Below are 16304 nucleotides of genomic sequence, written 5' to 3'. Positions count from 1 at the left end.
AGTCCAGTGTCAAGTACCCACAGTCAGTGATGGTCTGGGGTGCCATGTCAGCTGCTGGTGTTGGTCCACTTTTTTATCAAGGGCAGGGTCAATGCAGCTAGCTATCTGCTCACAGTGCCAAAACCACTGGTAAATGGTTTACTGACCATGGTATTACTGTGCTCAATTGGCCTGCCAACTCTCCTGACCTGAAACCCATAGAGAATCTGTGGGATATTGTGAAGAGAAAGTTGAGAGACGCAAGACCCAACACTCTGGATGAGCTTAAGGCCGCTATCGAAGCATCCTGGGCCTCCATAACACCTCAGCAGTGCCACAGGCTGATTGCCTCCATGCCACGCCGCATTGAAGCAGTCATTTATGCAAAAGGATTCCCGACCAAGTATTGAGTGCATAACTGAACATAATTATTTGAAGGTTGACTTTTTTTGTATTAAAAACACTTCTTTTATTGGTCGGATGAAATATGCTAATTTTTTTATAGGAATTTTGGGTTTTCATGAGCTGTATGCCAAAATCATCAGTATTAAAACAATAAAAGACCTGAAATATTTCAGTTGGTGTGCAATGAATCTAAAATATATGAAAGTTTAATTTTTATCATTACATTATGGAAAATAATGAACTTTATCACAATATGCTAATTTTTTGAGAAGGACCTGTATATAAAATAAATGGCCTATCTAAAAAACTGGGTATGGTCTATATACGTTTGAATTGAATTAACTGCAGAAAACTGTTGAAAAATACCAAGTATGAGGAATTTCATAACGGTGCTGTATTTGAAATATATTGTTTGCCGTATTGAAATAAACATATAAGGTGCAGGAGAAGTGTAGAACTAATGATGGCTATTCAAATTCCATTAAGTCCCTGAAATTTGTTTAATTGTACGTTTTAATTTTCCTCTTAATTGATTCTTCGCAAAAGGTGTTTTGGGTCTACTAAGATTACTGGTAGTTAATTTAATTAGGCTTGTACTGTTTCCTAGCAACAGTGGGACAACTAACAAGAGGAAAAAAACCTGCTTGAGAGACAGGAGGGCAGTGACAAAGGAGCAGGTGAAAGACACACAGGTAAGACTTACAAATGTAATATTTTTTCTATAATTGAAGACAAAATATTTTTTTGATTAGTAATAAACAGTCAAATACGAAGTTCTTTTCTGGGTAGTTTTGGGTTGAACAATTTTTTTTGTCTTTTAGGAAATACAATGGAATTAAATGTTTCACAATGCTTTTAAAGTGCAATTAAAGAATAGAATTGTGAATTACTTGTTACATTTATGTGGTTATAAATAAGTTGGAAATTCATATTGTTATCTGACACTGCCAGTTTACATTTTGTTTAGTGGATTGCTTTTGCCTAAATATAGATTAAGTTTGATAATGGTTATTTGTGCACTAAAAATCGCTGTTTTTGCTGTTGTTCACTGTCATTCTTGTGCAAAGCTAATACGCAGAGTTCAACTGCAGCAACCCCTCATAGATAATGTAAGAAGTAATATGAGATGAAAAGACACAGGAGAACACGTAGACACATGCACCATATCAAATGACTTTGCATGTAAGGCCTACTGTTACAATAATGCAAATGACTGTCAAAATGTGTAACGAATTAGTGTTATCTCCAGTTTTCTAAATTAGCATACAAAAGACATAAGGTCACCTTGACTGTGGCAACCTAAGAAAACAACCTTTAAAAAATGTTTATACATCCTGACCAGAAAATCGCTTGAATATCATCAGTGCTTATAAAGTTTTAGCTTTTGTTTGTCAGACTTTTTTTTTTATATAGAAAAATACACACAGAGACAACTTTGCTGGTTTGGCAAATAGAGTGACAGTGGACAGTTTTTTTTTCTTGCTTGGCATTTCTTGTTTACATCTATATTTCTATCTTGTCCCTCCTCTCTTTTATAGCACTGTCTCTTGAACAGAACCAATCAGGAAAAGTGCCATTAAAATAGCATTACACAAAGAGGGTTCAGTTTCAAATACCTTAATGTGAATTTATATTGAAATACCTGATTGGTTAAATGCACATATACTAACTTCAATCTATAGTCTATAGTCTATAGATCTATAGTCAAGATCTTGTATACAAGTTAGTATATGTGCATTTAACTAATATAAGCGTTTACTTTAGTTGATAAGCTAAAGTAATTGATAAAATTTTACTTTAGTCCATTCCCAATTATCCCACTTATGCTGTGTTAGATGTAGTTTTTTTATTTTTTTTATCTTTAGCAATTGTGTTGTATATCATGCATCTCAAGTACACACTGCTATATCAGACGGTGTATTCACAGCATGAATATTCATGTCCTCTGATAAAAACCTAATTTTCTTTACTTTCAATATCTCTTCCTCCCACTACACATGCACACTTTGGACTCGACTGCTTCATACCTCATCATGAATTAAGTATTAGAGCGTTGTGTCACACTGGACTTAAAGGGGCCTGAAGTGCCGAAAAGAAGACTGCAGAGTGAGAATACAAGTGAGCAATGGCGAGCAAGTGCACTTCTCAGTTTTGTGATGACATTTTTTTTTTCCGTTTTAGTCTGTTTTTTGCCTCCCACATATATGCTGTCCTCTTTCGTTCAACTGTCTGCCTCCCTGAATTTGAAATGCTAATGATCTCCTCAGTGCTAGAAATATTCTCCCTCGCCTTTGCTTGCATTTGTCTGTCTGCCACACTTTCTCTATGTGTTTTCCAGTAGTCTCTCTTGCCAATCATTGGTTCCCTCAATTCCTCAGTTCTGTCAGAGTTTCTCAGCTTTCCATCTGTCAGTCAAGGTCAAAGTTGTTTTTATCACATGCTCATCAGTACAGCCAGAGGGAAAGAAATATTTTCTTTGCAACTCTTAAATAGGCAAAGTAATAGAAATAATAATAATAAACGGCAAAGAAATAATCAGTAGCATAATCAACTATATGTTCCATATATGTAGCTCCTCCATCGATTATATAAAGACAATCAGAGAAGACAAACAAAATGTTCATCCTTTGTTCATTGGTCTTGTTTCACTATCTGCCCTCTTAAATGTGTTCAGCAACTGTTCCTCAGGACAGCAAACCATATCAAATTCCCAGAGTAAGCCTGAAACATTGGGCTGAGTGTTGTGTTTTTGTCTCCAAGAAACATCTTTAGTAACCCCGAAGAAGTTCGACCATTAAAGGGATACTCCACCAGTTTTTCTTATTAAACTTTGTTATTCCCTTAACTAAGACGAGTTGATACATACCTCTCTCGTCTCAGTGCTTGCACTATATCGCTCTGTATTGCCGCAAAACTATGTTAGCACTTAGCTTAGCCCATGCATTAAATATGGGCCAAGCAGAGAAGCGACCAAACACTTCCACGTTTTCCCTATGTAAACACAGTTACTCGAGTAGTGTAACTTGACCTGGGATGGTGACACAAAATAAACCGTTGCGCTTTTCTAAGCGTTTAAAATTGATGACTATATTGTATGGTGGAATACCATAACAAGTGCTTTTGAGCACTTCGACTTGGCGCAATAATATCTTCACTCGTGAAAAGTCCTCTTACCGGCTCCCGCTTCCTCTCCCTCTGACATTTCCGTCAATACAACAAGAGGAAGCGGGAGCCGGTAAGAGGACTTTTCACGAGTGAAGATATTATTGCGCCAAGTCGAAGTGCTCAAAAGCACTTGTTATGGTATTCCGCCATACAATATAGTCATCAATTTTAAACGCTTAGAAAAGCGCAACGGTTTATTTTGTGTCACCAGCCCAGGTCAAGTTACACTACTCGAGTAACTGTGTTTACATAGGGAAAACGTGGAAGTGTTTGGTCGCTTCTCTGCTTGGCCCATATTTAATGCATGGGCTAAGCTAAGTGCTAACATAGTTTTGCGGCAATACAGAGCGATATAGTGCACGCACTGAGACGAGAGAGGTATGTATCAACTCGTCTTAGTTAAGGGAATAACATAGTTTAATAAGAAAAACTGGTGGAGTATCCCTTTAAGGCTCGAACAGGACGTTTCTGAATGGTTGGTTAACGTAATGTCACTTTGATCTATTTTTGAATGTACTGTCAGGGTAGAGTAGTGGGATACAAACGCCTTGTGTTTACTGTATAGGGACGTCCCGCGTGACGTCACGCCATTTGGAGCAGCCATTTTGACGGAATAGAAAATGCTATACCGCCGGTGATAATACAGCTCGTCGCGAAATATTTCTATCATGCCCGAGCGATGCTGTGCAATTGGATGCGATCAGATACGTGATCATACAAAAGGAGTATCTTTATACCGTATCCCAAAAGAAACAAAACGGAGAAACAAGTGGTTGGCGGCAATAAACAGGCAAAACGCTGATGGCGGTGTTACTGTTTGGCTTCCAACTCAACAAGCTTTGCACTCTTCATTTTGCATCAGGTAAGTTGTCCCCTCGGAGGCTAATGAATGATTTCTCGGAGTTCGGGATCAAATGTTATAAATCCACTGTTGCTATAGAAATCCACAACAATGTGTGTGTGCACACTACCATTCAGCATAACATAACAGGGCTCTCAAGTGTCACGCATTGAGCGTGACAGTCAATCATTTCGGTCTTTTGTCACGCTCTCCCGCCACACATTGTATTTCTCACGCTGAAAAACTATTTGTAATATATTTAATATGCCGCAGCGCCCAAAACTCTGGACGCGCCGCTCACACTGTGGAACCGGCAGGAATCAAGCGCGTCTCCTGTGGTGTTGTTCGTCGAACTACACAATAGCCAATCAGAAAATAGCACTATTGTATCTGGGTAAGATTTAACACAACAACCAATGAAAAATATTTTACACGGTTCTATTGGTTTATGGGTTGACTACATTTTTCTACGTTTTTTTTTGTAGCAGTGAAAAAAACCCAACAACATTAGGCAAGGCAAGTTTATTTATATAGCACATTTCATACACAATGGTAATTCAAAGTGCTTTACATAGAAGAAATTAAAATAATCAAAAGAAATCAGAATAATTAAAACAGTTTAGAATAAAAGATAAAATACAGAACATGTTTGTAAAACATAAAATACAGTGCAAACAGTCGGACGAACAGTGGCACAGTGCTCATTCAGTAAATGTACAGTTAAACAGATGTGTTTTGAGTCTGGATTTGAATGTGACTACTGTAGGAGCACATCTGATCTCTTCTGGAAGCTGGTTCCAGCTGCGGCTGGCATAGTAGCTAAAAGCAGACTCGCCATGCTTAGAGTGAACCCTTGGTATTTCTAGCCGATGTGATCCTAATGATCTGAGTGATCTGTTGGGTTTATATTCACTGAGCATATCTGCAATGTATTGAGGTCCTAGGCCATTGAATGATTTATATACCAGTAATAATACTTTAAAATCAATCCTAAATGTAACTGGCAGCCAGTGTAAAGACCTGAGGACTGGTGTGATGTGTTCATATTTACTGGTTCTGCTCAGAATCCTAGCAGCAGCGTTCTGTATGAGCTGCAACTGTCTTATGGTCTTTTTGGGAAGGCCAGTGAGAAGTCCATTACAATAATCCACCCTACTGGTGATGAAAGCATGCACAAGTTTTTCTAAGTCTTGACTGGAAACAAAGCATCTAATTCTTGCAATATTTTTCAGGTGATAATATGCTGATTTAGTTATTGCTTTGACATGACTACTGAAACTAAGGTCTGACTCCAGAGACACACCCAGATTCCTGACTTGATTTTTAGTTGTTTGACCCCTAGACTGAAGGTATGCGTTCACCTTGAGAACTTCATCTTTGTTTCCAAACGCAATGACTTCAGTTTTGTCTTTGTTTAACTGAAGAAAGTTTTGGCACATCCAATTGTTTACTTCATCAATGCATTGGCAAAGGGAGTCAATGGGGCTGTAATCGTTAGGCGATAGGGATAAGTAGAGCTGTGTACATTAACACTAACATTAGCTAGAAACAGTATTAAAGTAGTAGTAAAGAGTAGAGAAGAGAGCCGTGGAATTGCTCAGTTAGCTTCAGAGTCACTAGTAACGTTACTGGTAAATGCATTTACCTAACACACTGTAGCCCAATGTCGAAACGTTTTTATGTAATTATATTATTAGTATAATAATATACTAGTAATATATATTACCCACGGCAATGGATCTATTATTAGGGGTGGCCCACCCCTAATAATAGATCCATTGCCACTGAGTAGCTGACAGATGTATTCCGTCAAAATGGCTGACACGCGGCTAGGGGTCACGTGACTGGGAGATCCCTATAGGTTAGTTCGTTGACAGATTTATTTATTTACCAAAAAACTTTTTTTTGGTAAATGTAGGCTTGTCAGTGATGCATAACGTTATCTCAGTGTTCGGTACAACTATCGTGACTGAAACATGTCCTGTCATGTCAGTAATGATTCTAGCAGTAGTTGAAGTATACCTAAGAATTTGTTGTATGTTTATGTTTAGTGCAGTGCGAAAATGTTTTATGTTTTACTTAGTGTTAGCACGTTAACTGTAACACCTGCGTACAGTTTTTAATAACACAATAACCATAACGCGTTGTTCATTATAAACGTGGGATTATGAATTATATTGAGAACGTCGTAACGTTACATAGAATACATGCCGTAATGTACCCTGAGTGTAAACATTAGCCACATTCATCGTGAAGCGTGCAAGCGATTTGCAAAGATTAATATGTATCGTAAAAGGTTAATAAAACGTTATACTCACTTCTTCTGGAGGTGTAGCAGGAACACGAATAGTTGGTACCGATTCCTTTTTCAGGAGCAGCTTCTTAGCAAAACCAGCTTTATACTGACCCTCGTTTAAAAAGCAGTCTGGTGAGAAATGATTTGCGCAAACATGAACGCATTTACGTTGATCGTGGGGAATATTCCCATTGTAAACAAAACTCAGCCACTGCGTCTTCAGCGGTTCAAAATTTAGGAACATCAAAATGATTTCTGTGTTTTGTTATTGCACCCAAGAACAGAACAACACAATGGCTTAGACGCCATTCTGCTCCAGTGTATTAACAATGACGGACTAAGATGACAGCTCGCTCAGGGCGGGGCTGTGTTGAAACACTGCTGTCAATCAACAACCCTGGGAGGGGCGTCATGCGCCGTGTGACGTCACATGTATATAAATACATATAAGGAGATTAAAACAAAAACACTGGATGGATTTTTATCATTATATGATGGTTGTGTACAGGCACTGCCAACACAGATTGCAGTACAATCAACTTGTAAAAGTGCATGTACCATATGACCCCTTTAACAGTTTACTTTTAGTCGCCATTGCGGTTCCATCAGCAGCTGTTGCTTAAAGGCAAAGTCCTTTTAGGCAAGCCATGCCACTCGGCCTCCATCTTGGCAATGACTCCGGGCAGCTATTTCGGACTAACAAGACCAGGCTCCTATCTAAATGAATGGGCAGAGAGTCAGAACTGCACTTTCACTGGTCACCGGGACATAAAAACTGCATGTATAGAAACAGCAGTAAAATATGATAAAAATCGCTGAAAAAGTTTGATGAATTTGCTCCAAAATAAGGTTTAAAATGCCCTTTTCCCCACAGGTTATACTTTACTACACAGGCGCAAGGGTTCTCTCCCTCTCTGCCGCGCGCGCTACACGGCTTGAAGCCATAGACTGTAAAAAGCTTGAAGCACAATAGGCTATGTAAGCGCTCTTGCTCGCTCACACTAGATTCTGGGAGATTTGAACTAATTTTCGGGCATCAGGGAGCCGCTATCAATATGCGGGAGACTTGGGATGTCTGATATTTACACAACGCACACTAACACTGCATATCAAATCTGCCGCCTTTTCAAACAGTAACGTATTTTCTGCTGTTGCAAAGCTCAACTGTGCGCATGCAGTGGTACCAGACTATACGCTTATTTCACGCAGCCGTTATTTTGAGATCGAAGGCGAGGCTCCGGTGGGAAGAAAACCGGAATGCGATATAGCGTATTGTTGTGTTTAATGTTGAAATTAGTTATTCTAAAAATTTACATAAATTTCTTTCATACTTTAGACTATTTACAGCTAAATACTTTTATCATTTTTTTTCCCAGAAAGTAAAAAAAGAAGCAGGAACGAACTACATATCCTTTATTGGATATTAACATCCAATAGTGTAAATCGCGGCAGCAGCTACAGGTTGGTAGTCCAAGGCATTGTTGTTTATCTTTACATCCAGGGTTCTTCCAGCCTCGCTTTCGATTTCAAAATAACAGCAGCGTGAAATAAGCGTATAGGCTTAAATGTTTCCCGGCTTGACTGTTAAAAGCAGACGATTAGCTTTCCAGCGGGATGGGCGGGACATGTGGATACAACTGCCATCTTTGGCGTTACGGGTTTTCCCTATCCACATTTTTCCTGGTTAGCGAATTTACCCATGATTTAAAGCGGGTTTGAGCCGGAAGCCGGTTGTCCTTTTCCGGTTCGAAGCTTTATAAACATTAAGCGCCGCTTGCTCTGAACGCCTGCAGTGATGTGCTGGTTAGAAAATATGTGAAATAAGTAGGGCTGCCCGTGCATGACTGAAGTTGGGTTAGATAGCCTCCTATATGGGAGAGAATGCTAAACCATAATGAGCGTTGTCCTAATATATTGCCTATTCCGCATCTCAACGCACGCATACAGCTTGCCACCAGGGCCTGTTCTAGCCCTTTGGTTGCCCTAGGTGAGATTGAGTTTTGCCCCCCCCAAATTATCTTATGGTCTCTCCAAAACTTCAACAAGCAAATTATGACTTCAACTGTATAATAAATTGTTCATACAAATGCTACAAAGGACGTTCAATGATATTTCTATTATCCTGCATAGTTGCATTGTAGCTGTTAGAACATTTTGTGCATTTTAATGGTAAATTCATCAATCTGGTGCACTTTGAGAGTTCAAAATTAAAAGCGCCAAACCATATTCAGTGTGCAAATTGAACAAAGAAAAATTCAAACCTCTTTTAGTTACAGTGTCTGTCTACATTACACTACTACATAATAATAGTTATAATATTAATCCCATGACAGTAATAGCCATAAGCTATTGTAAAACAAATGCACTGAAAAATAAAGTAAAACATTCATGATTAATTTTGTTACTTGGAAGTAAGTAATCACCTTAGGATGATCATGTTTAATAAACGTGTTTTTGTTTCGCTTGTCATTCTAATTCTGTGATTAATGGGAAGTAGGCCAAGGACGACATTAGAGGGCGCCCCCAACACATTTGTCGCCCTAGGCAACCGCCTGGTTCGCCTATAGCAATCGCCGGCCCTGCTTGCCACAAAAACCGCCAAAATTAATGATTATGCATGATTCATTAAACATGAATTGTTTATTAATAAACTAGTGTTTTCTGTCAGTGTAGACTGCAAAGATAAAGTTGACGATGCAGATTGATCCTATCTGACTCATCTCATGCAGTTCCCTTTCATATAATCAACATAGATTAAATAAATAAAAAACATTATATTGTGAAACATAAATATAAAACTTATGTTTTAGTTTTTTTGCTTACATTTAAGCGTCACAACGCTCCGCTTTGCTCACATGCTCTGGTGTGTAGCCTATACATGCATGTGTACATGTGATGGAGGGGTGCGATTTTCGAATAATAATTGAATAATACCCAGCGATCTTTGAATATTATTTTTGCTTGAAATGCCCATCCCTACTGGTAACGATTAGGCGTTTGTCAACAAAATGGTGTGAACAGACACATTGTTCGGTGGATGCTTCAGTTTTAGCGCAGCTAACCAAAAACATCTATGTTGAACCGGACATGGGCATTCTCTCATTTTTATCTTATGCTCAAAGCACTCAGTTTCTAAAAAGTTTGTTATCTTCTTTGAATTGTTAAAACAACCAACAACCGCACATGTAGAGCCCGAACTCATTCTCTCACTCACTGCTAATACAGTACGAACCGGAAGTAGGCAACCTTTGTTTAGAGCAGAATAAGGTGGATAGTTGTACTGAGGATTGAGGAAGTGGCATGTCTCTATAATTAGTTGTATCACAATGAACTTGTTTTACTCTTACTTGAAAGTATTTCAGCACAATCTTTCCTGCACTAATTTCTTGATGCATTTAGCTAGGCTATATTACATTACATCTATATTCTTTAATTTATGTATTTATTTTGTATTTTTACTGTAATCTTTGTTTTTATGCCTGTTGTTGTCATGACTGTGGTTGCCATAGGTTGCAGCAGACCAACTATTCTTTTTTCCCCCTATGAGAGAATTTATTTATTTTTACCACATAGGTAGGTCTCTGCATTTTAATTTTCACTCTGAGACTAAAATATTACAAGACATGCTTCATGAAATTTCAATTTTGTGTCCCAAGCTGGATCCCCACCCCAATTTAGTACAATGAAGCTAATTTTTCTAATGGCCTCAATATTAACCCCTCTTTTTTTTGTACCTTTCTTAACAGGTCCAAAATAGGCCTTGATACAAGCCTCTGCAAATAGCCTCTACAAATTCTCTGCAAAGATGTCTGCTGGCTCTCCAGTGAGCAACAAGACTTCCCGTAGTACATCTCCACAGCCCCCTCTAAGCCCATCAGCACAGTCAGACATAGAAGATCATGAGGACTCAAAGCCTACTCCTGTAGGATCTTCGTTTTCCTTACCATGTTGGGCTACACAGGCCCTATGTGATTTGGCAAGATGCGAAACAGACCTCAGGCATCTGCGGGAACAACAAGTGACTGAAGCGCAGACAGTAGTTCGAGGTGTGGAGCGTGCACTGCTTGGAGCACAAAGGGAGGAGCACCGTCTACTAGAAAGGGTAGAACAGGATCACAGGGATCTACAGCGCAGACTGGAACAGGTGCAGAGGGAGAATGGAGCAGCCATAAGGGTTGGACAAAGATTAGTAGACCAGCGATTATATAAAGTCATTAAACTTCGAGAGCTAATAAGGAAAAGTTGTGGTGGTGATGGTAGTAAAAATCGAGAGGGGGATCAGAAGCGAGACCAGCTTCTTAAGGGCGTTACAGAACTGGTCCAGCCTTGGGAAGTCTCACTTACACTCAAACGTGTATCTTTTAAACCAAGTGCCCAACCAAACTCTGTAACCTTTGGTGAGATCAATGTGCAAGATCACAATGTTCATATTCCTGTTGGAGGCTGTGGGCAGCTGGGGCAAATGTGTTCCCTCCATGCCACTGAAATACGCAGTGAGGCTCATGTCGGTGGAGATGGCCAGAGTACGCCTGATGGAACAATTCCTAGGCAGAACCAAATCCTATCTCCTGGGCTTAATCAAAGGCACTCATCAACTAGTGGCAAGTTGAGGGTTGTCCGGAAGCTCCGTTTGTCAGCCCGAAGTGATGATGAATCAGGAGAAGAGGTAAAACGCCAGTCCCCACAACTGCGTCACTGGTCCCCTAAACAAGTCCCATGTGAACGTGATTCATCACAGGAGGATGAGTGTGGATCGCCTACATCTGAATGCAAAGGAGATGAGCTCTTCTTGGCTGTACCATCCCTTAGTCATGGTGAGTTAGAGGGTGAGGATTTTGCTTGTATACAAAATGAACCAATCACACAGTTTGTTTCACAGAGAGCAAAAAGGCAAAAAGAACTCTCTCCACCTCCAGAGCAAGGTCACCAAGAACAAGGTGGCTGGTTCTTGAATCAGTTTGACCATAAAAATCATCCCAGAAGGACCGGATCTTCAAGAGAAACGTCAAGGTATGGCACACACTCATCACCACAAAGCCCCAGACAGATCATCTCTAGTCAAGGCAGCAACAACCACTTCTTTCATGGCAGGTCTTGTTCCCAATTAAGTGCATCCTCAGATGACCACCCACAAAACCGTGCACCATCCCCTGCAGACAGTGTAGATTCTGGGTACACTTTCATTGTCAGCTCCCCCAGGGATTTCTCCAACTCCCTGCGTCCTACTGCTCGCCTCTCCAGATCAGCTGCTGACCTTTCCTACTGTAACAGACCCCTCAGTGAAACCAAAACGCAGCAATCAAGCATATGGACTGTTTCCAAGAGTCATATGTCCTCAAGTTCCACCTTCCAAAAACAAAGCGAGGTGTCACTGACTAAATCCTGTCCCAGTCATGGTAACTTCTCTCAAAAGAGCACCCAACCACATGCTACTTGCTCCAGTAGAGTGCCTCGTTCGCTTTCTATGTCTGTTATTGATAACTCATCTCAGAAAAGACTGAACCACCTTAGAGCAGGACTGCAGAGTTCTCTAAATGAGAACAGAATGCGGGGAGAGAGGAGTGAGCCAGCTCTCCTAGTGTTAGAGGAGAATGAGGAATCATTGGCACCAGAGGAGGTGCGCCTTGTCCGGCAGTTTGGTAAACAAGGCTCAGGACGTGCTGATCTCACGCTGCCCAGTGGTGTCCACGCAACACCACAAGGTCAACTGTTCCTTGTGGATTGTGGGAATGCTCGTGTCCAGGTAACTGATGCCCATGGCAACGTCCTACAACAAGTGACTTCTCCAAGTAACGACTTAGGAGGCTCCTCAAGACGCTGCCGTAATTACTTTGATGTGGCCGTTAATGCCAAGGGTCTGATTGCTCTGAGCTGTGCAGCTGAGAGAGCTCTCTTGATCCTTAGTCGGCATGGGCGTCTCCTCCAAACATTTGGAGGAGCACCCTACATTGCAGGAGTGCCTCGAGATGAGTTGGAAGCACCAAGGGGAGTGACAGTCACCCAAAGAGATGAATTCCTAGTTGCAGATATACGAAAGGGTACTCTTACTGCACTGAAACTTGAACCTAAAACTGGTTCCAGATTGGAACGCACTGTGGTGACCGGTTTCCACAGGCCTTATCTGGTTGCAGCATGCCTGCACTCTGGTCTGGTCGCAGTGTCTGAGCGAGGCAGTGAAACGGGGCAGGAGCCTTGTGTGAAGATATTAGGACCAGGATGGGACACTCTACGAATCCTGGGTGTGTGTTCCAGCTTAGGGCCTGTACTCTCCTGTCCCTGGGGCCTCTGCATTGATAAGGATGGGGCTGTGTTGGTGGCAGACTGGGGAGAAAAACATAGAGTGCTTATTTATCCTTCTGAAGGGGCAGGACGAGTGATTGTGTCTGATGGACTGAGCAGCCCTCGTGGACTGGCACTTTTACCACATGATCTCCTGGTTGTGTCAGATAGCATGCACCACTGCATTAAAATGTATCAGTACAAATGAAGTTTCCACAAAGCTAAAGATTCAAAAGAAAAATTTCACTGAATGAGATGAGTATTTGGCAACATATATTTGTATTACTATTTGCAGCTAGTGCAATTTCATACTGCATGGTATATAGCAGGGCTTGACAACCTACAATAAGCAATATTGTAGAGGTAATTAATATATTACCTAATATATTATAAAAACAGTAGAGGTAATTAATATATTTACTTAGATGTTTATTTATAAAATGTTGAAATCCCTCATATCTAGATACCAATTAACCACGCACTGTGCAGCATGACCATTTTGATAATTCAGTATTCATAATAACTTGTGACCAGTTTTTGACCAGTGTAATATTTTGTGGTATATTTTGTTGGGGTGAAGGTGGTGTGTATGACTTTTGTGTGACATGTTATTTACTTTTTTTTATGGAAAACTCAGATAGAATACAGTTGACTGACCTTGGCATGTTACAATGTAGATTTTCATAGAGTGTGTCTTGACATTAGTTTTGAATTCCTGGTTGCTTCTATTGCTTATAGATTGTAATTTGTTTCACAATACATGACTTTTTGACAATACTATATGCTATTGAAACCGAAGAACCTTACCAGCAGGAGGCAGTAATGATACATGCACATGTTAATGCACTTTGTAATACTTTGGGAAGGATCTTTCATGAATGAAGAATGGAATGATTAAAACAGCTTAAAGTAAATTAAACCATTCATAACACAAATGCATATAAGGAACAAGGCTCCCGTTCAAATGTATACATTTTGTGCTTTCTAATATATATATATATATATATATGTATGTATGTATGTATATATATTTACATATGTGTTAATATATTTTACTGTTTTTAAAATATAACATTAAAAAAGCTTTTCTGTTTGAGCATTTCTGTTCATCATTAATCTGCTTACAACTGGAATAACAACAGGAATTAAAAAATGAACCAGCGCCACTGGAATGTTTTATTTCTTATCCCGCCTCCCCATATGACCTGTGTGCTATTTTCCAAGTCTACTGAACTCATATGACAACATGGCAGTTTGTTGTCTTTTGGCTTCACTGTAAAAAAATGATAGTGATTTTAACGGTAAAAGACTGTAAAAATGCTACAGTGAAAAACTGTTAGTTGGTTAAGAGAAAGTTAACCAACTAACAATATTTTTTTAAATTTCAACATGTTACCATGATTGGTGTTTAATGTTTGTGTGAATGAGACTGTGCAGCTTCTATATATTAGTATTAACTTTCTTGTGGAAGAGCTGCTTATGATGAGCTTTGATTGATTACTGCTCTCATTACTGGTGTGATTGTTGGCTGTCAGTGTATTACAATGGAACAAAACAGATATTAATACTTCAAAAGATCAGTAAATTAACATTATATCAGATAATGAAATACGGTTTATTGCTGTAAAATTATATACGGTTAAAAGTCTGTAAAACCTAAAATGTTGCTACCATATTTTTAACAGGAAAACTCTGGTAACCACAGCTGCCAGTTTTTCCTGTAAATTTAACAGATTTTTTTTACAGTGTTGTTCACAAAGACCAGGATGGCTATAGGCCTAATCTAATCAAAATTACATCTGCCTACTTAGTTCTAAGAAGGTCTACATAAGAGTTTATCTCCTCATTTTATACAGAATTTTTTTAAAGAAAAATGTTTCATGTTTGTGATATCCTTCCTGTGCCCTAAAAATGGTTTGTTATTCAATAGACATGTTTTCCTCTCCCGTGTTTACGCTCTAATAGGATGTGGTGTCTCCTTGTCAGGAAGCTGAACCTTGTCTTTAACTTTGTGTGAGACTGAATCCAGAATTAATTCAACTAAAGGAAGTCCACACATCCCTTTTCACCTAATGTGCAAAGAATGACATTTAACAGCGGTTTAAGACACACTTTCATTGCAGATAATCTGTTTATTTTTATTAGTGTGGGATGTGAACTTGTGAGAAAACATGGGAAGATGAACTTCCCAGAAAGCGGAACCTGTTCCAATTGCTTGGAAATTACATATTTTTTTAACAAATATTTTAACTGTACATTTTTTTATTTATTTTTTATTTCTTTTCATATTTTTAATAATTTTTATAAAGATATTATAGTGTGCTTTATAATTAAGACTTACTGTAAAAACGTTTTACACCACCATCTTGTCTGAGACATCCCATATAATGGTTGCAATGAATAAAGCATCTAGTTAAGAATGTTATTTAGAAAGGAATGTTGGATGGCCCTTAAAACGTGTCAAATAAAATGTATCCTGCAGTGTCTACAGGTGAAAAAAATCCCTCCTATAAAAGAACTGGATGCAAGTTGTCCTTCATTATAGAGGAATGCATGAGTTTGCAGTTTGTCTAGCAACCCCAAACCACATCAGCCGGGTAAAGACTAGTTATGTCTTGGAATAAAAAAAAGAACACAAAGAACTAACTTTTAAAAATGGAAATGACATGCTTTAAAATGTCTCAGTAGTCTGAGAAATTAAAATGTTTCAGAGAGAATTTTAAATGGATGATAATGGCATAGTGAACCTTTTGATATTGCGTTTATGAGTCCTAGTTTATTGAAACAGTAACAGTTTTACCACAAGTCTCAGTATGCAGCTGCATATTTGAGAACCTCATGCAACCTATAATAATGTGCTTATGGATAATTATTAATATGGATCTTTTCTCTAGTTAACAAACTTGAGAGGAAAAGTTTGTCAGTGTTTTGTGTTGCGCATGTCTTAATGAAATTTACTTTTGGCCAATCCATATATTAATAATAATAATAATAATAAACCTTTCATTGCAGTGTGTTTGTGTGAATCAGCAAAAAAATCAGTTTTGCTGAATCTTCTGGCTATTGTGAGTACATTACAGTTTAAGCAGTGTCCATATTTGTGGCTGTATGACCAACAGGCAAAATGTCAAAAGAGTAACAGAATTTTGCTTGTTGCACACAGCCACAGTTGTTTGCTTTGAGGGGGTTTATGGAAGTAGCAGGTAAACTTTAGAGGCAATAAAAAATACCCCTCACAGGGAGAGACGTGTCTGTGTGTGTGAGAGAGACAGAGGGAGAGAGAAGAAACAAGAGTTAACCATTACTGAGGATGTACAAATAAGGAAAAGCTCACTGAAG

General features: G+C 39.1%; 1 protein-coding gene across 2 annotated transcripts in view; it reads right to left on the bottom strand.

The window, feature by feature from the left end:
• The window catches only part of LOC143723295 (ladderlectin-like), a 259996-nt gene that overhangs the window by 207849 nt on the left and 35843 nt on the right, over nt 1-16304 (bottom strand). The gene's annotated exons all lie outside the window — the stretch shown is intronic.

This window comes from Siphateles boraxobius, unplaced genomic scaffold, assembly GCF_051911475.1.
Source record: "Siphateles boraxobius isolate OS27281-9 unplaced genomic scaffold, OSU_SipBor_1 7, whole genome shotgun sequence".
Classification (NCBI taxonomy): Eukaryota; Metazoa; Chordata; class Actinopteri; order Cypriniformes; family Leuciscidae; genus Siphateles; species Siphateles boraxobius.
This window is presented reverse-complemented; position numbering and strand designations above follow the sequence as displayed.